At 38.7% G+C, this 13,820-nt stretch overlaps 1 protein-coding gene across 2 annotated transcripts in view; it reads left to right on the forward strand.

The window, feature by feature from the left end:
• The window catches only part of Ric1 (RIC1 homolog, RAB6A GEF complex partner 1), a 90,749-nt gene that overhangs the window by 29,100 nt on the left and 47,829 nt on the right, over positions 1-13,820 (forward strand). The window lies entirely within an intron of this gene.

Raw genomic sequence — 13,820 nt, forward strand, 5'->3', positions numbered from 1 at the left:
TTATATAATATATTAAATTACATATTAATATATGTATATATTAAAATGACCTTATTGAAGATGACTAGGCCCAGTTATGCAAAGAAAACCAGTGGTATGAAGTAAACGTGCCTGACACTGTAATACTCTAAGGATTGTCCCAATTTGCAGTTGTACTGAGCTGTTTATAATTGTTTATACTAGACTAACACCGTAGCACACCAATAGTCGATTAGCATAATGTCCTGACTTCACATTTAGTTTGCACATTATTCCACACCTATAGATGAATTTCTTCTAATGTGAGCAGATACTGCAGTTTTAGGCCAGAAAGGTGGCTCAGTCACGGAAGACCTAAGGTCAGTCCCCATAACCCACATAAAAGTTACGCCAGGCATGGTGGCACGTGCTTGTCATCCTGGGCTGGGGAAGTGGAAACAGGCAGAACTTGCTGGAGCTTGCTGGAGCTTGCTGGAGCTTGTTGGCTAGTCAGCTTAGGCAACTTGGCTCCTCTGACCAACACACATTTTGACACACAAGATGGTGACATTTTGGACTTTTCTTTCCTATAAAGCAGTTTCTGCCTAGCTTATTGTCCAGTTAACATCACTGAACTTTTCAGAGTTCACATTGTAAATAAAATAACTTAAGAAAAGTTTTATGTAATAGAGTAAGCTGAAATATGATCTGTATTCATGAATGAGAAACTGGAGAAAGCCAACTTGGAGTTAATGTACCAAGTGCGGTTGTTAGACCTGGAGTCAAGAGCGCGACTCCTGGGTTAGCATGGATGGAGCTGGCTCTCTTAAATGAACCCAAGGATTTGGTGCTTTGTTTTGTTTTGCATTAAAAATTTTCAATCTCAGCTTTTAATATGTTGTTTATGTGTTTGGTTACTCCCTGATTTGTAGGACTTTTGTTTTTTGGAGTTTTTTGTTTTGATTTGGTTTTTTGTTTTGGGTTTTTTTTTTTCTTTTTTCTTTTCTTTTCTTTCTTTCTTTTTTTTTTTTTGAGAGAAATATAGCTAGCCAATTGATTAACCTTTCAATGGAAAAAAGATAATTATATTAGTTAGGGTTTGTGTTTCTGTGATACAACACCATAACTAAAAGCTACTCGGAGAGGAAATGGTTTATTTCAGTTTTCGTGTCCTAATTATAGTCTATCAGGAAGGGGATTAGGGGCAGGAACTGAAGCAGAAGCCGTAAGAACAATGCTGTTTACTGGCTTGCTCATCATGGCTTACTCAGCCTGCTTTCTTATACCATCCAGGACTGCCTGTGTACAGGTTGCATGTCATGATAAACTGTACCTCCCTCATCAGTAACCAACCATGAAAATGCCTGACAGGCTTGTCTACAGGGCAGACTGGTAAGGGCATCTCCACAGCAGAGGGTCCCTCTTCCCAAATGAGTCTAGCATAGCAGCTGGATATAAAGCTAACCAAGCACAGCACTTTGTGTGGTATTCACCTTTCCATAATCAGTATTTTCACATAGGTAAAACACACTTGTAAAAAAAATAATTTAATGATAACATTAAAATGTGTGTAAGAATCAGAAAAAATCACCATGGACAGCCAGGATGTCTGCTGTTAGCTATGACAGGGGAATGCACCCAGAAACTCTCAGCACTCTAGCTGAGGAACAAGACTGGCACAAGGACAGTACCAGCTGGCATGGGGAATCCCATAAGATCCTGCCCTAGCGAAGAAAGGTCAGGGGGTGCTGAGAAGGGGGAATCAGTTCCCTACAAGAGCAGGCTCCAGCAGAGGATTCCAGTCCCAGTGCCTACCCCTGCTCACGTGCACATACACGATAGGGTGCATGTGCACTAAGCCATAATGATTGAGAAGCTGTGGCTATGGTTTTGGTGTGGGTGAGACATGGGAGGAGACGGAAGGGGAGGGAGGAGCAGGAGTGATGTAAATTTAGTCATCTTGTATGAGTTTCTCAACAAATGTTTTTAAAATAAGCTCAAAAAAAAAGCCCTAGGAAAAAATACACATATAATCTTTTTATTTGCCAGAATATAACTTGTAGTAACTACTCTATGAATTACTGGTACAAATACAGTTTGGTTGACTAAGGCCAGTCTGATGTGCATTTGTGTATGCCAGTACTTTCCAGAGTTGCTTATTTTAGTAAGTTTTCTGACGAAACCGTTTGTAAAATGGTATCAAAAGTAATTTTCTTCTAACTGTACGAGTTCACGTTTAAAACCTGAAAAGTTGTGATCATATAAGAGTTAGAGGAAAGAGCAGGGGAAATGGTTTTGTCAGTATTGTCACGCGTGCCATTGTAAACACTTAATTGAAGATGTCTGTCATACAGACTGCTGCACACAAAACCCCCGTCATCCAAGCTGATGCCGTCATAGGCGAGAGCCGGGTCAGAGATGGCATAGTCCCCAGCGTGTACTACTTAGCCTCTGACACCACACTGCTTCAACCTTGTTTGTGCCTCATACAGCAATCTACTTAAGGCTTATCTGAGGAGTAAGGAATAGAAAAAGCGAATGCAAAGGGTTGGTGATCATCTTGAAGGTAGAGGTCGACAGTCAGTTGTAGACATAGCACTGTCTCTTGTTTCACTTCTCTATATCCCAGGAGTTCCTCACATGAACTTTGTTTCTGGAGCATCTCAGCTTTCCTGTATTACATGACAGCATCTTAACCTCAGACTGTTTATCGTTTCCATTACGCTCCAGCTGAGCACATAGCTTAGATGTCGGCGTGCTTAATAGCTTCCACCTAGTGTTTCTAGCATTTGTGTACACGCAGGGAGTCAGTTTGCAACAACTGTGGCCATCTTATTAAAAAAACTCCTTCCATCTCCAATGTTATTTATCCTTTGATATTCTGTTTAATCTTTTGTATCTTTATAAAGTCCATCTTACTTTAAAATATCTCTTCACCTTTACCCAGGCCAGTATGCAGACTGGTAACAGCTTTAGTGTTGTGCTTTACATCTTCAGATTTGCCACAGATAAATCAGAAATAATTATATTTGAATTCATTTAATTAACTGTGCTTAAATATGAGTGTAGGAGATTTTGAAATTTCTTGTAATTCTTATTCTTCATAATGAAAATAACTTCAGCAATTAAACTATTAACAATCGCTATTAACGTTCTAACCTTATTTTGCTTTACCTATCTCTTTCTAACACATTTCATCAGATATGTGAAACTTCTTACCAGTTCACTGTCAGTGAGTTAGTACTAGTTGGAAAGAGATTAACAATTGTTCTTATCAACCCTTTATCTCCAAAATTTCAGCTGGTTTTTTGCAGAAGAAATCTACATTGTGGCCAGAAGTATCCACTAACTCATATCACATGAGGACAAAAGAGACCAGAATTAGTTATGTACACCAGAATTTCATCAAGATCCATTTACAGTCATATATCATTGTGAAACAAGGACACATCTGAGAAATGAGTCCTTAGAGCACTTCATGTGTGTTGTGCTTCCTGTTAACAATGGCTGCAATATCACTAACCTATGGGGATTTTCCACCCTGTTTTAATTTTATGGGACTACTATCCATAATTGAAAACGTTTTGATGGCACATTTTTATACCTTTTCTTATTATTGATAATAAGTCATGGATGTTAGGTTTTGAGAGAGAAGATTTTAACTAATTTTTCTTCCTTCTAATAGATATCTTGTTATTTGGGGAATAGATGATAGTGGTCTTAAAAATGTTTCTCTTTGAAACAAGCTGAGAAAGAAATTAGGAAACGACACCCTTCATAATAGACCCAAATAATATAAAGTACCTCGGTGTGACTTTAACCAAGCAAGTAAAAGATCTGTACAATAAGAACTTCAAGACACTGAAGAAAGAAATTGAAGAAGACCTCAGAAGATGGAAAGATCTCCCATGCTCATGGATTGGCAGGATTAATATAGTAAAAATGGCCATTTTACCAAAAGCGATCTACAGATTCAATGCAATCCCCATCAAAATACCAATCCAATTCTTCAAAGAGTTAGACAGAACAATTTGCAAATTCATCTGAATAACAAAAAACCCAGGATAGCTAAAACTATCCTCAACAATAAAAAAAGGACTTCAGGGGAATCACTATCCCTGAACTCAAGCAGTATTACAGAGCAATAGTGATAAAACTGCATGGTATTGGTACAGAGACAGACAGATAGACCAATGGAACAGAATTGAAGACCCAGAAATGAACCCACACACCTATGGGCACTTGATTTTTGACAAAGGAGCCAAAACCATCCAATGGAAAAAAGATAGCATTTTCAGCAAATGGTGCTGGTTCAACTGGAGGTCAGCATGCAGAAGAATGCAGATCGATCCATGCTTATCACCCTCTACAAAGCTTAAGTCCAAGTGGATCAAGGACCTCCACATCAAACCAGATACACTCAAACTAATAGAAGAAAAACTAGGGAAGCATCTGGAACACATGGACACTGGAAAAAATTTCCTGAACAAAACACCAATGGCTTATGCTCTAAGATCAAGAATCGACAAATGGGATCTCATAAAACTGCAAAGCTTCTGTAAGGCAAAGGACACTGTGGTTAGGACAAAACGGCAACCAACAGATTGGGAAAAGATCTTTACCAATCCTACAACAGATAGAGGCCTTATATCCAAAATATACAAAGAACTCAAAAAGTTAGACCGCAGGGAGACAAATAACCCTATTAAAAAATGGGGTTCAGAGCTAAACAAAGAATTCACAGCTGAGGAATGCCGAATGGCTGAGAAACACCTAAAGAAATGTTCAACATCTTTAGTCATAAGGGAAATGCAAATCAAAAAACAACCTGAGATTTCACCTCACACCAGTGAGAATGGCTAAGATCAAAACTCAGGTGACAGCAGATGCTGGTGAGGATGCGGAGAAAGAGGAACACTCCTCCATTGTTGGTGGGATTGCAGACTGGAACAACCATTCTGGAAATCAGTCTGGAGGTTCCTCAGAAAATTGGACATTGAACTGCCTGAGGATCCAGCTATACCTCTCTTGGGCATATACCCAAAAGATGCCCCAACATATAAAAAAGACACGTGCTCCACTATGTTCATCGCAGCCTTATTTATAATAGCCAGAAGCTGGAAAGAACCCAGATGCCCTTCAACAGAGGAATGGATACAGAAAATGTGGTACATCTACACAATGGAATATTACTCAGCTATCAAAAACAATGACTTTATGAAATTCAGAGGCAAATGGTGAACTGGAAAATATCATCCTGAGTGAGCTAACCCAATCACAGAAAAAACACACATGGTATGCACTTATTGATAAGTGGCTATTAGCCCAAATGCTTGAATTACCCTAGATGCACAGAACACATGAAACTCAGGACGGATGATCAAAATGCGAATGCATCACTCCTTCTTTAAAAGGGGAACAAGAATACCCTTGCTAGGGAATAGGGAGGCAAAGTTTAGAACAGAGGCAGAAGGAACACCCATTCAGAGCCTGTCCCACATGTGGCCCATACATATACAGCCATCCAATTAGACAAAATGGATGAAGCAAAGAAGTGCAGGCCGACAGGAGCCGGATGTAGATCTCTCCTGAGAGACACAGCCAGAATACAGCAAACACAGAGGCGAATGCCAGCAGCAAACCACTGAACTGAGAATAGGACCCCCGCTGAAGGAATCAGAGAAAGAACTGGAAGAGCTTGAAGGGGCTTGAGACCCCATATGTACAACAATGCCAAGCAACCAGAGCTTCCAGGACTAAGCCACTACCTAAAGACTATACATGGACTGACCCTGGACTCTGACCTCATAGGTAGCAATGAATATCCTAGTAAGAGCACCAGTGGAAGGGGAAGCCCTGGGTCCTGCTAAGACTGAACCCCAGTGAACTAGGGCTGTTGGGGGAGGGCGGCAATGGGGGGAGGGTGGGGAGGGGAACACCCATAAGGAAGGGGACACCCAATGGGGTAGGGGGGATGTTTGCCCGAAACCGGGAAAGGAATAACACTCAAAATGTATATAAGAAATACTCAAGTTAATAAAAAAAAAAAAAGAAAAAAGAACCACATGGTCATTTCACTAGATGCTGAAAAAGCATTTGACAAAAAAAAAAAAAAAAAAGTTTCTCTTTGAGCATCTCAAAACTTCTATGTATAGTTTGATTTTAGCATGTATCTATTCTGTAGAGTTACATTTGTGACTTCTAACTGAACTTTGTGTACATCATACATCCATTTATGAATACACTGTATTTGTACCATTTATGAATACACTGTTTATTATTAGGATGGTTAAATTATTATTACATAATTCAGAAACTCCTCTTGTCATAGCCGCATCCCAATGGTGCCATCTGAATGCAGAGACTGATAGAATTATTAGAAGATCTGACCAGCTCCTGGAATCTGCATGCTGCTGGTGTTACGATCACTACTTCTGCTAGCAGCTTAAGTCAGTAGGACTGTGTGCTCACTTGTAATTTTTCCCTTTTTAAAAATAAAAGTCTCTAGGAGGTGTTGTAGCTTCTAGGGGTGTAACAGTGGGGTGGGGCCTGGGGCAGCTTGGTAATCATAACACATTGTGTGTTATGCAGGCAAATAAAGCAGGGTTAGGGAATGAGGAGGGGAACTACAGCTTGAAATTGAATCCTCACTGAGAAGATGGCATGCAAAAGGATCTTAAAGAGTTTGTGGGGAATAAAATACTTAGGGGAATGACATTTTGCAATAAATGAGAAAATATTGGAAGTTGTAGGTCCTAACAAAGAATTTGTAATTAGTCAGAAGGGATGTTTTTGAGTAGTTAACTATAAAAATGAAATACTATGTTGTGATTTTTTTTTAAGTAACTTAATCCTGGAAAAGTATAAAACCAGTTAGTTCTCTCCTCCCCAGAGAACTAGCATGTACTAGAATTGATGCACTCTCCCTTTTCGTGCACACCGTAGTCCACCCATCTATACAATCCACTTCGGCCATGCTATCCATTGCCTCCGAATCCTAACAGACTTTCTAAGTTTACAACTTGAAACTTTTTTTCTGGATTATTATATTTTCTTATAATTTACCTCTACGTGATTTAAATATATAATTTTCTTGCCTTTCCCCTATATAAAATGTCTTGTGGTTTTCCGTAGGTTTTAGGATTAGTTATGTTGCTTTTATTTTTTAGCTCCATTTTATTCATCTGATAGGTGGAACTAATGCTATCTGTTCCATGAATTTGTCGGTGAGGTTAAGTTGGCATTCTCAGTTATAGTCCTTAAGCATAGTGTTTTCTAGTGGTTGCGGGGAGGTTGCTTTGTTTTGTTTCTGTGCTCCATGTTCTCTCCACCTTTAACTTTGCCGTATATAAGTAGGCGAAGTCTATAGCTGATCCTTTTGTGAGTGCCAAGCTTACCTTTCTGTGATTAAACCAATTTAAGTGGTTCAGTGGTTAAGCTTCAACTTCATCTTGTTTAAACCATACCATTGCCTCCTGCCACTCACTGGAGAGCCCATTAGTACAATGTGAGCATGCTGTCTGGCCTGGCTCTTGAGTTGAGAGCAGTACTTTTGTCCTTTGTACTCAGGAAGTCACTAATTCTCTGTACATTCCCATAGTACACTTTACACATTCCAGCAATCAGTGATACATTTTATTTGAAAAACTAGACTAGACTATGAGAAGTATAATTTTAAAATGTGAATTTTGGTTTTTTAGATTATAATCCATCTCTACTCTCCATTTGTCCTATATCTCTTCAGTAAATTAAAACCCATGTGTAGAAATCCTGGGTCATATCACATGTCTAGTAACTTTAGTTTGGATACTGACATCATCCTTAGTATGATCTACATATTATTACTATACATGTATAGTCCAGTATAGTAATCAGCATGCTATTATATCTGGTCTTTGTGTTTTCCATTTGAATAGTTTTCTGATTTTATGTTAAAGAACGATAAAGTTTGGTATGGGTGGCAGGTTCCTTGGAAAATATCCTGACAGATCTGCAGTCTGTCTGTCCTATTTTGGTAAGGGTGGATTTAGCCTTTGCTTTAAACTTGTCTCTAAGGTGTAGCTCCTCAGAACAAGCTTCCTCCAGGATATCCAAAACCTTAATAGTTTATTCTTTGTCTGGCTTTGGGGTTACATGTAAGAATGGCTTAATAACCAGTGTTGTAAGAGGAATGAAGGTTTCTAGAACTCCTTTTCAGGGTAACTCTAACATTTCTGTTATTCTGCTCCATAAATCTGTTTTCCTGAGCATTGGGTTTCCCCATTGTATATGGTAGTCTGGAAAGTGACTTTTGCTGGAAAACTTTGTTTCTTTCTGGTTGTGACAAGTTCTCACTTTGTAGCCCAAGCTGGCCTTGAAATTCTTCTGACTGCCCTTGGGTGTCTATAGTTGTTTCATGTATTTTGTCCTGTTTTTGCATTTGTTTTCTGGCTGAATAAATTGGAACCATTTACTCTATTAAAATAATAAAAGTGACTACCTATAGGATCATCAGTCAGTTTGAGCAATTTTCAGTTATTTTCCACTGGAGTATATTTATTTAAGCACATTTAAATGTTGTGCAAATATTTAAATATATAAATATATAATCATCAGAAATATTCTCATTAATTATGGGCATGTTGATAAATAATTATGGTAGTATAGCTTAGTAATGAAGAATGGCTTAGCATGCATAAGGCCCTGTATTCAGTCCCCAATAAGTCCTTTGCCATAGAAAAGAAACCAATGGAATTGTCTACAAATGATGAAATGTATGATGTAGAGAAAGAGAACATTCTGAACTTCAGAGCTGGGGTTGGACAGGCAAAGCCTTTCAGTCCCAGAGCTTGTAAGACAGCCAGAACTCCCTAGGTCAAACTAGCACATTCTTGACTGATCTTAAATTTGGGATTCATGTTTATTACTATAAATGCCCAGTTAGCATAATTTATAAGGCATTTGTTATTAAATGGTACTGAGGAGGTCTCTAATACTAATAAGTAAAGTTATGTCAGGGTCTGGAGTTCAGGGGCATAGCAGTGGTAGAGCACTTGCATACATGCACAAGGCCTTAGGATCCCTCAGCACCACAAAAAAATGTAATTTAAAAATAAATGAATGAAAAAAATAAAAGAATGAACGTCCTGAGAAGTCACACTAGCATTTCATGAGTGCTTGTGAGGAGAGGAGAGGTTTTTTTTTTTTTAAACATTTATTTATTTATTTTATATATAAGTACACTATAACTGTCTTCAGACACACCAGAAGAGGGCATCCGATCTCATTACAGATGGTTGTGAGCCACCATGCGGTTGCTGGGATTTGAACTCAGGACCTCTGGAAGAGCAGTCAGTGCTCTTAACCACTGAGCCATTTCCCCAGGCCCCCCACCTTTTTTTTTTTTTTTTCAGAAGCTGAGGACCAAACCTGGGGCCTTGTGCTTACTAGACAAGCACTCTGCCACTGAGCTAAATCCCCAACCCCAGTTGTTACTATGTTCTTTAAATGATATTTAATAGTATTTAAGATCCCTGCTGTGAGAATTTGTTCAGACAGAAGCCTATTGAATTTGTGTTGTAGCAGTTAACAGTATCACTGGTGTAACCCTCCAGGGTGTGTTTGAGTGACATTAAAAGTGATCGTAGTTTCTTCATTTAAAATTTCTATATACTTTTGTGGTACATTTGAAAATAATGTATGCCTTAGTTAGGGTTTCCATTGCTGAGAAGAGACAGACACCCTGAGCAAGGCAACTCTTATAAGGACAACATTTAATTGGGGCTGACTTAGAGGTTCAGAGGTTCAATCTGTTATCATCATGGTAGGAAGCATGGCTGTGCCCAGGCAGACACAGCGCCCAGGCAGACACAGTGTTGGAGAAGGAGCCAAGAGTTCTACATCTTGGTCTGAAGACAATCAGGAAAAGACTGTCCTCCAGGCAGCTAGGAAGAGGGTCTCTTAGCCCAGCCTCACAATGACACACTTCCTCCAACAAGGCCATACCTCCTAACAGTACTGCTCCCTGTGGACCAAGCATATTCAAACCACCACAGTGTAATTTGAGTCTTAGAGAACTTACTCCTGAAGACAGTTACAAACTTGAGCAGTAATATAGCTACACCCCACTCCCCCCATACTTTTTCAGTGTTCTTTGTTGACATGAATGCCAAAATTTTCAAGTGAGATTAGTTTCATTTTTTTGCCTTCATTATATGTGTCTTGAAGGAGGGAAGTATTGTATTTCCTATCAACTGGTTTACAGTTTAGGTTCTTCTTTGACATGGAAAGGGCACTCTTAAATTACTTTCTGCCTTTCTTTAATAATTATTTATGTGTATAAAATGAGAAAAATAAGAGTTAAACTCTACAAAGTTGTTCCCAGCATTGTTGTCTAGGTTGTCTTTTAGATTGTTACAGCGCCCCCACTGGACCCTTAAGACGATTCATGTGTGCTCAAAATAAAAGGGAATTCTTGTTAATTGAATATGAGAGTTATAGTGAGCTCCACTTTGAAAAATAATAAACCTTACAGAAGTTATCTAGAAACGTTCATTGTGAATTTTGATTCACTAGTGAGTTGTTTCCTTCGTACATTGTAGTTACTTTCTCAGTGGTTGTCCTGAGCAGTTAATATCTTGCACATGTAACTGCTTACTGGATTAGTAACAGTTGGACATCAGTGATACCAGACCAGGTATTTTTATTTGTCCCCTTTTTATGATGTTGTTGTCACAGAGATATGTTTACATATTATATGATTATTGACATAGATTATAAGTATTGTTTTATATACCTGTCTTTCAAATCATACAGGAATAAGCACTTTTCTGAAGCAGAAGCATATTTCCAGCTTTAATGTTTCCTTTATAGTGATCCTTTTTCAAACTTTTTTTTTATATGACTTTGAGTTACTGTTTCCTGTCTTCATTCGTCCCAAAAGGTTTCATTTAGTGGTTAGTGTGTCCTGTTTATGACCGATTTCCTTAATTTTTTTTAGATCCCTAAACCTCTTAATTTCTCCTTCTAGTTTTTAAGAATACTTTGCCTAGGTGTTTTGTTGTCTGTCAACATTTTTTTTTCTTTTTTTTTTTTCCGGAGCTGGGGACCGAACCCAGGGCCTTCCGCTTGCTAGGCAAGCGCTCTACCACTGAGCTAAATCCCCAACCCCGTCTGTCAACATTTTATTCTTTCAGCTGTAAAGTATGTTGTTCTAGTGCTTTCTGGCCACCCTAAATCAGATAAGGAAAAGTCAGTTATGTTGAGAATTCTTTATATGTGAGAGAGACACTTGTCTTAGTGCTTTCAGAACTCTCTTTGACAGTTTGAGAATTATATACCTCTGTTTCAGCCTTTTCATATTTATTTTACTTGAAGTTCAGTTTCTTGGAACTTTATATTTATATATTAATCAAATTAATCAAATGTAGAAAAATTTCTATTGCTTTCTCAAATATTCTTTCTGCAGAAGTTTTCTTCCTTGCCTCTTCTTACACAGTGTTGGTACGCATGAGGTCGTTCCCACAAGTCTTTAAATTAAATTGTTTTTGGCAGTCTCATACACATATATAGTGTATTTTAATCATATTTACTGCTTCTTTACCCTCTCTTGTTCAGCTCTCATTCCCAATTAGATCCCCTTTTATTTGACTTTCTCCCCTCCACTGCCTTTTATGACCCATTCAGTTTAATTAGAGTTGCTTGCCCAAGCACAGATTTGGGTTATGCACAGAGAAAGGGCAACTTATCAATCATTACACTGTTGAAGAAAATAGCCCCCTCTTCCCAGCTACAGTAGTTAATCAGGAACCCTGCTCCTAGCTGTGACAGAATGGTATGTCTAATCTTGGGTCGGTCCCAGCTGCTGTGAGCTCATGAGTGCAACAGCCATGTCACGTCTGACAGACAGCTTTCGATAGCACTTCTCCCGTCTGCATCCTTTCTGTGCCTTGGTCTGCGATGCTCATTGAGTCAGAGAGAGTTGACAGAGATGTCCTGTGTAGGGCTCAGCACTCAACAGTCACTCTCAGAACTTTGAGCAATTTACAAATTCTGTAGTATCCGTAATCCGGGGGAAGGGTGGGGGGTCTTTTGCCAAGGCTAGTAAGGCACTATCCTATGGGAATAAATGCACATGCTTAGAAAGTAATTTGATGAACATAACATGTCTGTTTAGCTAAACAGTAGCTCAAACAGCCCCCAGGGGCCTGGAAACTTCCAGTGTATTCTTTGACTGAGTTTAGAGTACCACGCATGAGAGTTCTCTCCTAGGGAATGGGTCTCAAATCCAGTCAGAACTGGTTGGTTATTCCATAACTGTTGTACCACTCTTGCCCCAGTGGGCACATCTGCCTTGACGTTTAGATATGAACTGTGAGCGTTCAGTCCACAGCTGGGTGTAACATTGATGCCGCTTCTCCACCAGCAGCTACACAGTACTATTTGGCACTGTGCACAGGGGAGAGGGCACCAGATCCCATTACAGATGGTTATGAATCACCATGTGGTTGCTGGGAATTGAACTCAGAGAAGCCAGTCCTCTTAATTGCTGAGCTATCTCTCCAGCTTGTAGCACAAATTCTTAATTGTTATACTAAAGTAAGTCATACTAGCGTTCTGTAAGTAGGCAAGAAGCATGCTCAGAAGTGAAAATTGGTCTCTTAATTAACCTCTAGTCTCCAGGGCCTCTGTTTTTACCACCTCTTCAGCAGTCATCTTAAAATTAATGTTTGTTTAGTTGCTTAGAACATAGGATTGAAACCACAGTTCAAATGTCAGCTTTTATTAGTTCTGTGGCCATTAACAATGTTCTCATTGTTTCTTGCGTTATATTTTTCCTCTGGAAAAGTAGAGATAATAAAGTTTGTCTTCAAAAGATTATAAATGGGGGGCTGGAGAGATGGGGCTCAGTGGTTAAGAGCACTGACTGCTCTTCCAGAGGTCCTGAGCTCAGTTCTCAGCGACCACATCTGTAATGGGATCTGATGCCCTCTCCTGGTGTGTCTGAAAACAGCTCCAATGTACAGATATACATAAAATAAATAAATAGTTCTTTTTTTAAAAAAGATTACAAATGGTTAAGGTACTATATATAAAACTTTTTTTTTTTTTAGTTAGCAGGGAAGGGAATGGGGAGAGAAGGGACAAAGGGGTAGGGGAGAGCAAGAGGAAACAGGAGCAGGAGGAAGAGAGCTATAAAACATTTCTGAACACATTTTATACATATAATTGATTAGTATTATTGTTTTCATACCATCAAGGTATACTTCTTAAACTGGCTTCATTTTATTCTTTCAGCTTTAACTTCCATGACTGTCTTCCAACCATCTGTTATGAAAATGTATTAAATTATTGCAGCTATAAACAATAAAGTTTTCATTAGAAAGTTAATTTTTGTCACTGTAATTTTAAAAATTTTTATTATGTGTTTGTGTGCTTGGAAGGTAGAGTGGAAATGTTTCTATGAAGATTTTATAATTTAGAAGTCATTGAGAAACAAATGTTAGCCTTCATCTCTAGTGAGTACAAAGAATTTAATATAAAGAAAAACAGAGTTTCCATTTTTAGGTGGGTAATCTTGAAAGGCACTGGACAATCAACTCAACAACAATTTGAAATATTTCTGTCTTTAATGAAAGGTAGAGATGTCTCTGACCAATCTTTGAACTGAAAAATAAAAAAGTAAATGTCTTGGAAAGATTAACCAGACTGCCCGAAAATACTGTCAGAAATCACCTATTTTATCTGCAATCCAAAAGGCTGAGAAATTAGACCGACTACTGACCCCAGAGTACACACAGTGAAGTAAGGGCCGTGGGTTCCCGGGCAAACCTAAATAAGGGGTAAAGATGCCTTCCTTTTCACTTTGTAAGCTACAGGAGCTG

The sequence above is a fragment of the Rattus rattus genome, chromosome 2, assembly GCF_011064425.1.
Source record: "Rattus rattus isolate New Zealand chromosome 2, Rrattus_CSIRO_v1, whole genome shotgun sequence".
NCBI classification, from domain to species: domain Eukaryota; kingdom Metazoa; phylum Chordata; class Mammalia; order Rodentia; family Muridae; genus Rattus; species Rattus rattus.